The following is a 10,857-nucleotide window of genomic DNA, read 5'->3' on the forward strand; positions in this document are numbered from 1 at the left end:
TCATTCAATCTTTTTTATTGCTACTTTTATGTCTTTGTTCTATTATGTATAGATAGATGGAAGGATTAAAGACAGAGGTGATAGCAAAGTCAATACTATAGTGAGTCAATACAATGAACAGGTATTTATCACTTGAAGAAGTGGGGAAAGGCCACAGAATAAACAGAGGGTTGATGGGTGGTGGCAGGGAGGGGAAAGTGGGTGATGGGCATTGAGGAGGGCACCTGTTGGGATGAGCACTGGGTGTTGTATGGAAACAAGTTTGACAATAAATTTCATATTAAAAAAATAAATAAACCAGACTGTGATTATGGTCAAAAAACAAAAAACAAAACAAAAAAAGAAACATGAATAAGGTAAAAAACTGAGTCAACACAGTGATGTGAGCTGACAGAGTGACAAATGCCTTGGGTAAGTCTTTCTAAGAACATTTCCAGACAGTGACCAAAATAAGGATATAGGAAAGGATTAGTAAAAAGAAGGTGCCCATGCTCATGATGTTATTATTGGCAGCAATAATAAATTCAAACTTGGCTCCATCTCTGCATGCAAGTTTGATGATTCTGGAAAAGTTATAATAGAAGGTTTTTACTTCTAATATAACCACAAAAGCACACGTTTGTAACGAAAACAAATGGAGACATAAGTAGTTCACCACAGTTACCCAGCAAGTAGTTACAAATGAAACCTGTATTTTAGGGTTCATGATGTCCAGATACTGAAGAGGTTTACAGATTGCCATGTACCTGTCAGACGCTATGGCTATAAGTAACACCATCTCCACTCTGCCCATTATGTGGATGAAGCATGTCTGTGCCCTGAAACTTTGCAAAGAAATCTTGCATTCATTAAAAAAGTCTATAATCATCTTGGGAACTGTGGTAAAGAAAAGTCCACATCAATGAGGGACTGGTTGGCCAGCAGGAAGTACACAGGAAAATGTAAATGGGAATAAAAAAAAATACCAGAAAGAAAATGAAGAAATTTCCTGGGATGACCCCTAAATAGATCAAGGAGAATGTCAACATGAGAAAAACTTTAGTCTTCCAAGATGTAGAAAGTCCCAGCAACACAAACTCAGAAACCAGAACATCTTTCAATCCTCATTTACTGGTGGGAGCATCTTTTCTTTTCTCTATATGAAGAGATTTGTCTGTGCTTATCTGAAAACTATAATGACCTCTTCTGAGTTGGTTACCAGAGGGGGACTGCTGACAATTACCAGTGCCTGTTCCCACCTCTTCACATTGTTCCTAGTCCTATAGTCAGGCTCAAGTCCCAGAAAGCTCCGGTGAGTCAGGGACAAAATGGAATCCATGACTAGATGCAGTATACACCAAAATAACTGTAAGATTTTACATATCTGTATCAATAGACACTTGGAACGTTATATATGGGAATGGATCCTAAGAGTGTTTGACTTGGATGGAAGGAATAAAATGTTGGATTGGCCATATTTAATGATATTAGTACACTAAACAACGATTCTGTATTTAATATGTTAGCTCAGATGGCTTGGATTAACCCTAACAGTTTGATTTATTTGGTTGACTACAAACTTAGACCCAAAGCTAGAATAATATAGAATGAGGCTGATCTGTCAGAACCTCTTGGTTTATACTGTTAGAAGAAGTTACTCAAAGGCTGAGGGACATTGCAATGCTACAATTGTTGATGGAATTATCCCCTTCCTGTTATATTTATTTGCTTTCCTTGTTTTTCAAGAGCTTTCTTTTGCCTTCATGGCAAAATATAAAGAGGCAGATAGATAGGTAGGTAGGTAGGTAGGTAGATAGATAGATAGATAGATAGATAGATAGATAGATAGATAGATGATAGATGGTTAGATAAAAACAAAAACCAGATTTTAGTAGGGGAAGGAGATGGTGATTTACAAAAACAGATGTCACCCCCTAGGTGACTCATTAACCACTTTTCTTCTTTCTTTAGAAAACCAATGTGATTCTAGGAGACAGTTCTCATAACAGACTCATTTCTGGCTGGCAACACCAAGTCTCTGAGTTGAACTTGGTCACTACCCAAGCACAATTAGTGCTATTAATTAACTGCTTTTATGATGGCAGTATTTTGTGTAACTCTTTGTATAGGGGAGAATTATGTAGCAGACAGAAATTTTCTGAGTAGTTTGGACTCCCTGAAAATACAGTTGCTTTATGCCCTGGGAAACTCTTTGTGTCTCCTTCTCTTAATAGACTTGTGAGAAAGAGTATTCTGGGCTTCAGATTTTCCCATTCAGCACTTTGAATATATCATGTCATACCCTCTGGCTTGGAAATTTTCTGTTGAAAAATCTCCTGCTATTCTTGTTACTTATATCTATTTTGTTAGTTCTCTGGCTGTGGCCTTATTCTGTTTTCATTTGGGGTAAATTTCTCTGTCTTTTCTTTTTGTCTAAGTTTCTGCCTGTTTGTGGTTAGGAAGATCAGCTATGTCTTCTGTTCTTGAGAGTGATGGCCTTATAAAGGAAGAGGTCCCATAGTGCCCTGCTGTGTAGTGTCCCTTGTTCCCCAGTGCCTGGCACTTCTGGGAGAGTCTCTAGTGTGTGCTACATGTACTCTGCTGTTTTGTCCTGGCCACTTTATCCTTTAGACCGGTTGTTTGTGGAGGCTCTTTGCCTGTTGTACACAGTGTTTGGTCCCTGGCCTGAATGTGACATATTTTAACCAGGTGTGCACTGGTCTGCTTATGAAATGAGACCTGTTGCCACCACCACTGGAAGCAAGGCTCCACAAAACTTACGAGTTGGAAGATGTGGTGTGAGCAAGTCTTCTGGGGGAGGAAGCCAGGCAAGTGGCTATATTTTTATCTGTTTTCAGAGTATTTATATCTTTTACCTTTTTAAAATTGAGGTTAAATCCACATAATGTAAAATTTATCATTTTGAAGTGAATAATCCAGTGGTATTTTGTACATTCACAAGTTGCACAATCACCCTTCTTAGTGCTAAAATATTTTCATCCATTAAGAAAACATACCATTGAATCTGTCCTTCTCTGTATGACTTATTTCACTTAGCATAACACTCTCCAATTCCATCCATGTTGCTACAAAAGGCCATATTTCATTCTCATTGCCACGTAGTATTCCATTGTGTGTATAAACCACAATTTCTTTATCCATTCATCAGTTGATGGACATTTAGGCTCTTTCCATAATTTGGCTATTGTTGAAAGTGCTGCTATAAGCATTGGGGTACAAGTGACCCTATGTATCAGTACTCCTGTATCCCTTGGGAAATTCCTAGCAGTACTACTTCTGGGTCATAGGGTAGGTCTATTTTTAATTTTCTGAGGAACCTCCACACTGTTTTCCAGAGCGGCTACAGAAACTTAACAGAAGACCATGGGGGAGGGGAAGAAAAAACATGGTTAGAGAGGGAGGGAGCCAAAACATAAGAGACTCCTAAAAACTGAGAACAAACTGAGGGTTTATGGGGGGTGGGAGGGAGGGGTGGGTGGGTGATGGGTATTGACGGCACCTGTTGGGATGAGCACTGGGTGTTGTATGGAAACCAATTTGACAATAAATTTCATAATAATAATAATAAAAAAAAGAAAACATACCATTAAGCTATTATTCCCCATTTTGTCTTTCCCCCAGATCCTGGAAACTACCCATCTATTTTCTGTGTGTGTGGATTTACCTATTCTGGATATTTCATGTAAATGGAATCATACAACAAGTCAGCTTTTATATCTGGCTTCTTTCACTCAACATATTTTTGAGGTTTATCAACATTGTAGAATGAATCAGTACTTTATTCCTTTTTGTGGTTGAGTAATATTCTATTGTTTGGATATGCTGCATTTTGTTTATTCATCTGTTGATGAATATTTGGATAACTTCCGCTGTCTGTTGTGATGAGTGTGGCTGTAAATGTGTGTATAAATTTTTTAGAACTTTTTTTCACTTCTTGGGGGTATATACCTAGGAGTGGAATTGCTGGGTCATATGCTAACTCTGTTTTTCACATTTTGAGAAACTGGAAAAAAAATTTCCTATATGTCTGCATCAGTTTACATTCCCATAAGTAGTGTATAAGAATTCTAATTTCTCCACGTTTTGCCAACAATGATGATTTTCCTTTTATTAAATGGCCTCATGGTGGGTATGAAGTGGTTTCTTATGATTTTGATGTGCATTTCCCTAACAACTGTTAATGTTGAGCATCTTTTCATGTGCTTCTTGGCTACTTGTATATCTTCTTTGAAGAAATGCCTATTAAGTCCTTTGTCCATTTAAAAATTGGGTAGTTTATCTTTTTTTCTTGCTGTGTTGTAATTGTTTTTTTCTATATTCTGGATGCTAGAGCCTTGTCAGAGATGTGGTTAATAAATGTTCCTCTTATTCCCTAGGTTGTATTCTCACTTACTTGATAATGTCCTTTGTTGCGCAAAAGTTTGTAATTTTGATAAAGTCCAATTTTGATAATATAATTACACAAAAGCTTATAATTTGATAAAGTCCAAAATTTTATGTTTCCGCTTTTGGTGTCATATCTAAGAACTTACTGCCTGTCCAAGGCCATGAGTTATATCTGTATTTTCTTCTAGGAGTGTTATGGTTTTAGCTCTTACATTTAAGTCAATGATGCAGTTTTCATTACATTTTGTATATGATGTGAGGTAGAGATGCAATTCTTTTGCATGTGGATATTCACTTCTTCCAGGTCCTTTTGTTTCAGTTGTTATATTTTTTAGCTGCAGTTTGGTTCCTTTTTATAATTTCCGTATCTTCGTTGATATCCTGATTTGTTCATCCATCATTCTCTTGGTTGTTTTTGTTTTCTCTTTGAGCTTATTTAAAAGTTTTTTTAAAACTTTTTTTGTAGTAAGTCCAATATCTGTGCTTTCTCAGGGATAGATTCTGTTTATTTCTCTTGTACATGGGGCATATATTTTTAAAAATTTACACACTTGTTTTTTTTTTAATTGTACATTTTGGATATTATAATTTAGTAACTCTGGAAATCACATTCTCTCTCCTCAGGATTTGTTTTTGTTAATTTCTGTGGGATATAGGTGGGTTTTTTAAATTGTTGTTTAGTGACTTCTATACTATCTGTATAATTTCTGTATTCTTTGTTTTGTTTGGTGTCTGAAGTTTCCATTGAGAAGAAAAGCTAGTAAAAACAAGAGGGGCCAGCCAGATGCCCGAGGCTGGGTACTCCCCTTGTATACTTTTGACTTCTGTAATCTTCCTTGCCTCCTGCCTCCACCCATGTAGCACCACTGTATTTAGTGATTTTTTTAAATTTGCTGTTTATCAGATAATAATTCCACTAGCATTTATTATTTACATGTGTCTTCATCCCTTTTTATCTTTGATTAGCTATGGTTTATCTGCATTGTAATTTTTTCTAAAAATAAGATTTTTGTTTTATTGCTTTGATAGACTATTTTTGGTTCTTTATTAGTTTCTACTTTTATCTTGTTTGTTTTCTTTCTTATAGTTTGTATTATTTTTGCTTTCTTTTTAATTTTTTATTTGGCAACTTAATTCATTCTTTTTTTTTTTTTTTTTTTCATCGTTTTTTATTTATTTTTGGGACAGAGAGAGACAGAGCATGAACGGGGGAGGGGCAGAGAGAGAGAGACACAGAATCGGAAACAGGCTCCAGGCTCCGAGCCATCAGCCCAGAGCCTGACGCGGGGCTCGAACTCACAGACCGCGAGATCGTGACCTGGCTGAAGTCGGACGCTTAACCGACTGCGCCACCCAGGCGCCCCAATTCATTCTTTAATTCTGTGACTTTTAAATGTTTTTGTCTGTACGTCCTTTCTTAGTGTTAAGTGCAGGTTTCCAAATTTCAAGATGGTTGGGCCTTTGGTTTCTCAACTTTGTTTTAAATTCTAGATTTATTTCATTATTATCAGAAAATACTTTTTGTAATATTTCTACTTTGTGACATTTATGTTTTCTTTGAGAATTAATAATCAAGTTTTGTGTGTGTCCCATGTGCACTTGAGAAGAGGTGTATGTTGTGTGGTAGATACACAAAAGATAAAGAGAAAAGAATTGAAACAAAATTGGGGCACCTGGGTGGTTCAGTGGGTTGAGTGTTGGACTCTTGATTTCAGCTCAGGTCACGATCTCTGTGAGATCAAGCCCCACAAGAGGCTCAGCACTTATAGCACAGAACCTACCTGGGATTCTTTCTCCCTCTTTCTCTGTCCCTCCCTTGCTTGCATGAATTCTCTCTTTCTCTCTCTCTCTCTTTCTCTCAAAATGAATAAACTTAAAAAAAAAAAAAAGAAAAAAAGAACTGATGCAAACCAGTACAAAAATCAAGTCACAAAGGAAGTTAGCAAGAGAGGAAGAAAGGAGAAGAAACTATAAAACAGAACACATTGGCAGTAAGTGTTTTATAGTAAGTTTCCTATAAAACAAGGAACACATCGGCAGTAAGTTCTCTAATGTAAATGGACTAAATTATCCAATCAAAGGCACAGAATGGCTAAATGGATTTTTTAGAAAAATGAAGATCCAACTATATTCATTTTTTATCTAACTCTGCCTATAAGAAACTCAACTTTACCTTTAAGAACACATGCAGGCAGAGGGGAAGGAAAGGATAAAGATATTTATACAAATAGTAACCAAAAGAGAGAGGGTTATTTATCCTTATATCAGAAAAATAGACTTTAAGCCAGAAACTGTCACAAGACACAAAGAAGGTCACTGTATAATGATACAAGGATCACTTCATCAAAAAGATATAAAAACTCTATATGCACCCAATATCAGACTACATACATATGTAAGGCAAATATTAATAGAATTGAATGGATAAATAGATAGCAATACAATAATAGTGGAGGCCATCAGTACCCCAATTTCAACAACACTAAAACTAAGCTTTAGATCATGCAGCTATAAATCAATAAGGAAACAGTAAATGGATCTAAGACTAAATGGATCTAAAAGGCATCTAAAAAAAAAGTTTCTTTTTTTTTTTTTTTTTTAAATAATTTACTGTCAAATTGGCTAACACACAGTGTGTAAAGTGTGCTCTTGGGTTTTGATATAGATTCCCGGGGTTCATCACTGACATACAACACCCAGTGCTATCTAGAGAAACTTTTATCCAAAAGTGGCAAAATACACATTTTTCTAAAGTGCACATGGAACATATTCCAAAATAGATCATTTTTTAGGTATAAAACAAATCTTAACAAATTTAAGAAGATTGAAATAACATCTAGTATATTTTCTGGTCAAAACGGTGTGAAAGGAGAAATCAATAACAATATAAAGCTGGAAAATTAACAAATATGTGAAAATTAAACAACACACTCTTAAAAAATTTTTTTTTCTACATTTATTTACTTTTGAGAGACAGAGACAGTGTGAGCAGGAGAGGGGCAGAGAGAGAGGGAGACACAGAATCAGAAGCAGGCTCCAGGCTCCGAGCTGTCAGCACAGAGCCCAATGCTGGGCTTGAACCCACAGACCATGAGATCATGACCTGAGCTGAAGTCGGACGCTTAACCGACTGAGCCACCTGGGCACCCCTAAACAACACACTCTTGAAATATCATTGCGCCAAACAAGAAATAAAAAGGGAAATATATTAGACAAACAAAAATGGAAATAGAGCATACAAAAGTCATAGGATACAGCAAAAATATTTCTAAAATCTTATAACAACAGATACTTAAGAAAAATAAAGTTCTCAAACAACCTAACATTACATTTCAAAGACCTAGAAAAATAATAACTAAACCAAAAGCTAGCAGAAGGAAGGAAATAAAATAGTGCAAAAGTAAGTAGTAGAAAAACCAAGGAAAAGATTATGAAAGCTGAATTTGTTTTTGGAAGGATAAAAAACTAGACAAATTTTTTGTTAAACTAATAAAAAAAATAGAGAAGATTGAGATAAATAAAATTATAAGTGAAAGAAAGGAGACTTTATAACTGATACTACAAGAATACATAGGATATTGAGACTACTGTAAACAATTATAGGCAACAACTTGGAAGACCTAACAAGAAATGGATAAATTCCTAGAAATATAAAATGTATCAAGTCTGAATCATGAAAAAAATATAAAATCTTAATGGATCAATTACAAATAAAGAGATTGAATCAGGAATTAAAAACTTTCTGAGAATAGTCCAGGACCAGATGATTTCACTGGTGAATTTTACCAAACATTTAAAGAATTAGTGTTAATATTTGTTAAAGTCTTCCAAAAAATTGAAGGGGAAGAAATACTTCCAAAGTCATTTTATAAGGCCCACATTACCTTGATACCAAAGGTACATAAGGATACTACAAGAGAAGAAAACTAAAGGCTATATTCCTGAAGAGTATAGATGCAAAAAATCTCCACAAAATACTAGAAAAATGAATTCAGTGTCACATCAAACTAAAAAGCTTGCACATAATGAGGGTAACAATTTACAAAGTGAAAAAAATGGAAGAAAATATTCCCATAGGATTTGTCTGATAAGGGGTTAATATCCAAAATATATAGAGAACTCATACAGCTCAATAGCAAAATAGCAAATAACTTCATTACAAAATGGGCAAAGAACCTGAACGGACATTTTCCCAAAGAAGTCCTACCAATAGTCAGCAAATATGAGATGTGCTCAACGTCACTAATCCTCAGAGAAACACAAATCAAAACGAAAGTGAAATAATTTCACATCTCACCTGTTAGTATGGATACTTTTAAAAAACAAAAGAAAACAAATGTTGGTGAGGATGTGGAGAAAAGGGGATCCTGTTATACTATTAGTGGGAAGTAAATTGGTACACTCATTACAGAAAACATTATGGAAATTTTCAAAAATTTAAAAATGTAATTACCATATGGTACAGCATTTCCTCTTCTGGATGTTTATCCATAGGAGTAGAATCAGGATCTTGAATAGGTATCTGCATTTCCATGTTCACTGTAGCATTATTTACAATAACCAAGATAGGAAAAAACCTAAATGTCCATGGATGAATGAATGAATAAAGAAATACATACACAAGATAACATTGCCCCAAGAGCCAAAAATAAATGAGAATTGAAAAAAAAAATACATACACTGACATATTATTCATCCTTAAAAAAGAAAGAAATCCAATCAGATATGAAAATAGGCTTAGCAGTCACTCTGAATCCAGAGCACTCACAGAAGCACAGGAGTTTAAAAGAAAAAGCAAGACTGTTTTTGTATTGACTGATTGACTTTTTGGAGGAGAGAAAGATTTCTGGTATAATTCTGAAAAAACAAAGATCATTATTGTTACCTCCTCTTCATGACTTTCTATGTACTGTTTTTGTTCTTTTTTCTCTTGTTGATGTGTCACATTTGGTAATCAAAACTTTATGTATGGCCATTTAAGGTAAACGTTTTTATGTAACTTAATCAGGAAAATACATCATGTTTAAGAATTGGTTACCAGAAAACTTTGAGTTTTTAAATGGTTCCAGAAGGGATTTACATAACTTCCCACACTTTTCCGTTTAATAGCCATTCTAATCTCCCATATTTTTAGCATTTAGTAATGGACATTCTTTTTAGAGACAGTATTATGTCCTCCACACCTTTTGCATCTTTCACTTGGGATCTTTAAGCTTCTTCTCTTCTTTGCATCCACAGCTTCAAGTGGTGGGGGACACTCCAGTAGTATCGCAGCTGGAATTTGTGGTTTATTTCTTTACTCACACACAATTTGAAATTTATGGTTTTTCCTATCTCCTAGCAATGATAGGGCATGGTATATGTGGTTTCCTTTGTAACTGTTTTCAATTTTACATCTTTTGTGCATGATATTTATGGACAGATTTATGTGGCTGCCATTATATGAAGATCAATCAGAATCCAAAAGTTATATCGGTGCGCTTGGGTGGCTCAGTCAGTTAAGTGTCTGACGTTGGCTCTGGTCATGATCTCATGGTTTGTGATTTCAAGCCCTGTGTTGGGCTCTGTGCTGATGGCTCAGAGCCTGGATCGTGCTGCAGATTCTATGTCTCCCTCTCTCTCTGCCCCTCCCCCACTCTTCTCTCTCTCTCTCTCTCTCTCTCTCTCTCTCTCTCTCTCTCTCTCTCTCTCAAAAATAAATAATAAACATTTAAAAAAATTTTTAAAAATACAAAAGTTAAAAAGTCTTGTTTATGATGTTTTACACCTTTAATCTGTCTTGAATTCATTTTGGTATATAGTATGTGGTGAAATCCAATTTATGGTTTTTCCATGTGGAAAGCTGTTTTTTTTTCTTTTTTGTATTTTGCCTCCCCTCCCCTCCCCTCTACGCCTTCCCTTCTCTTTCTTTCCTCTCATCTCCTCTCCTTCCCTTCTCCTCCTCCTCCTCCTCCTTCTTCTTCCTCTTCTTCCTCTTCTTTCTCTTTTTCCTCTTCTTTCTCTTCTTCCTTTCCCCTTCCCCTTCCCTTCTTTTGAGAGTGAGAAAGAGCAGGAGAGAGTGTGTGAGCAGGGAAGGAGCAGAGAGAGGGGGAGATAAAGAATCTTAAGCAGCTACACACTCAGCACAGAGCCTGATTCAGGGGTAAATCCCACAACTGTGGATCATAACCTGAGCTTAAATGACTGAACCACCAGATGCCCCTTTTGCTGTTTTTTTCATGTTAATCTTATATAACATAAAAAAAATATACATATCCTTTTTTATTATTGAAATTAGTGGACATAAAATGTTTTATTAATTTTAAATGTACAACATAGTAATTAAAAAACTATACTCAGTGTTTATCACAATAAACGTAGTCACCATCTGTCGCCATATATGTTATTACAATATTATTGACTATATTCCTATCTGTACTTTACATCTCTGTGACTTATTTTTTTTATAACTGGAAGTTTGTACTCTTTAAT

The 10,857-nt window shown here is 35.4% G+C and overlaps 1 pseudogene; it reads right to left on the reverse strand.

Moving 5' to 3' along the window:
* LOC131517930 (olfactory receptor 4F21-like) lies at positions 1–8,920 on the reverse strand (annotated as a pseudogene).
* Positions 8,921–10,857: the final 1,937 nt, after the last annotated feature.

Source organism: Neofelis nebulosa, chromosome 7 (assembly GCF_028018385.1).
Source record: "Neofelis nebulosa isolate mNeoNeb1 chromosome 7, mNeoNeb1.pri, whole genome shotgun sequence".
NCBI classification, from domain to species: domain Eukaryota; kingdom Metazoa; phylum Chordata; class Mammalia; order Carnivora; family Felidae; genus Neofelis; species Neofelis nebulosa.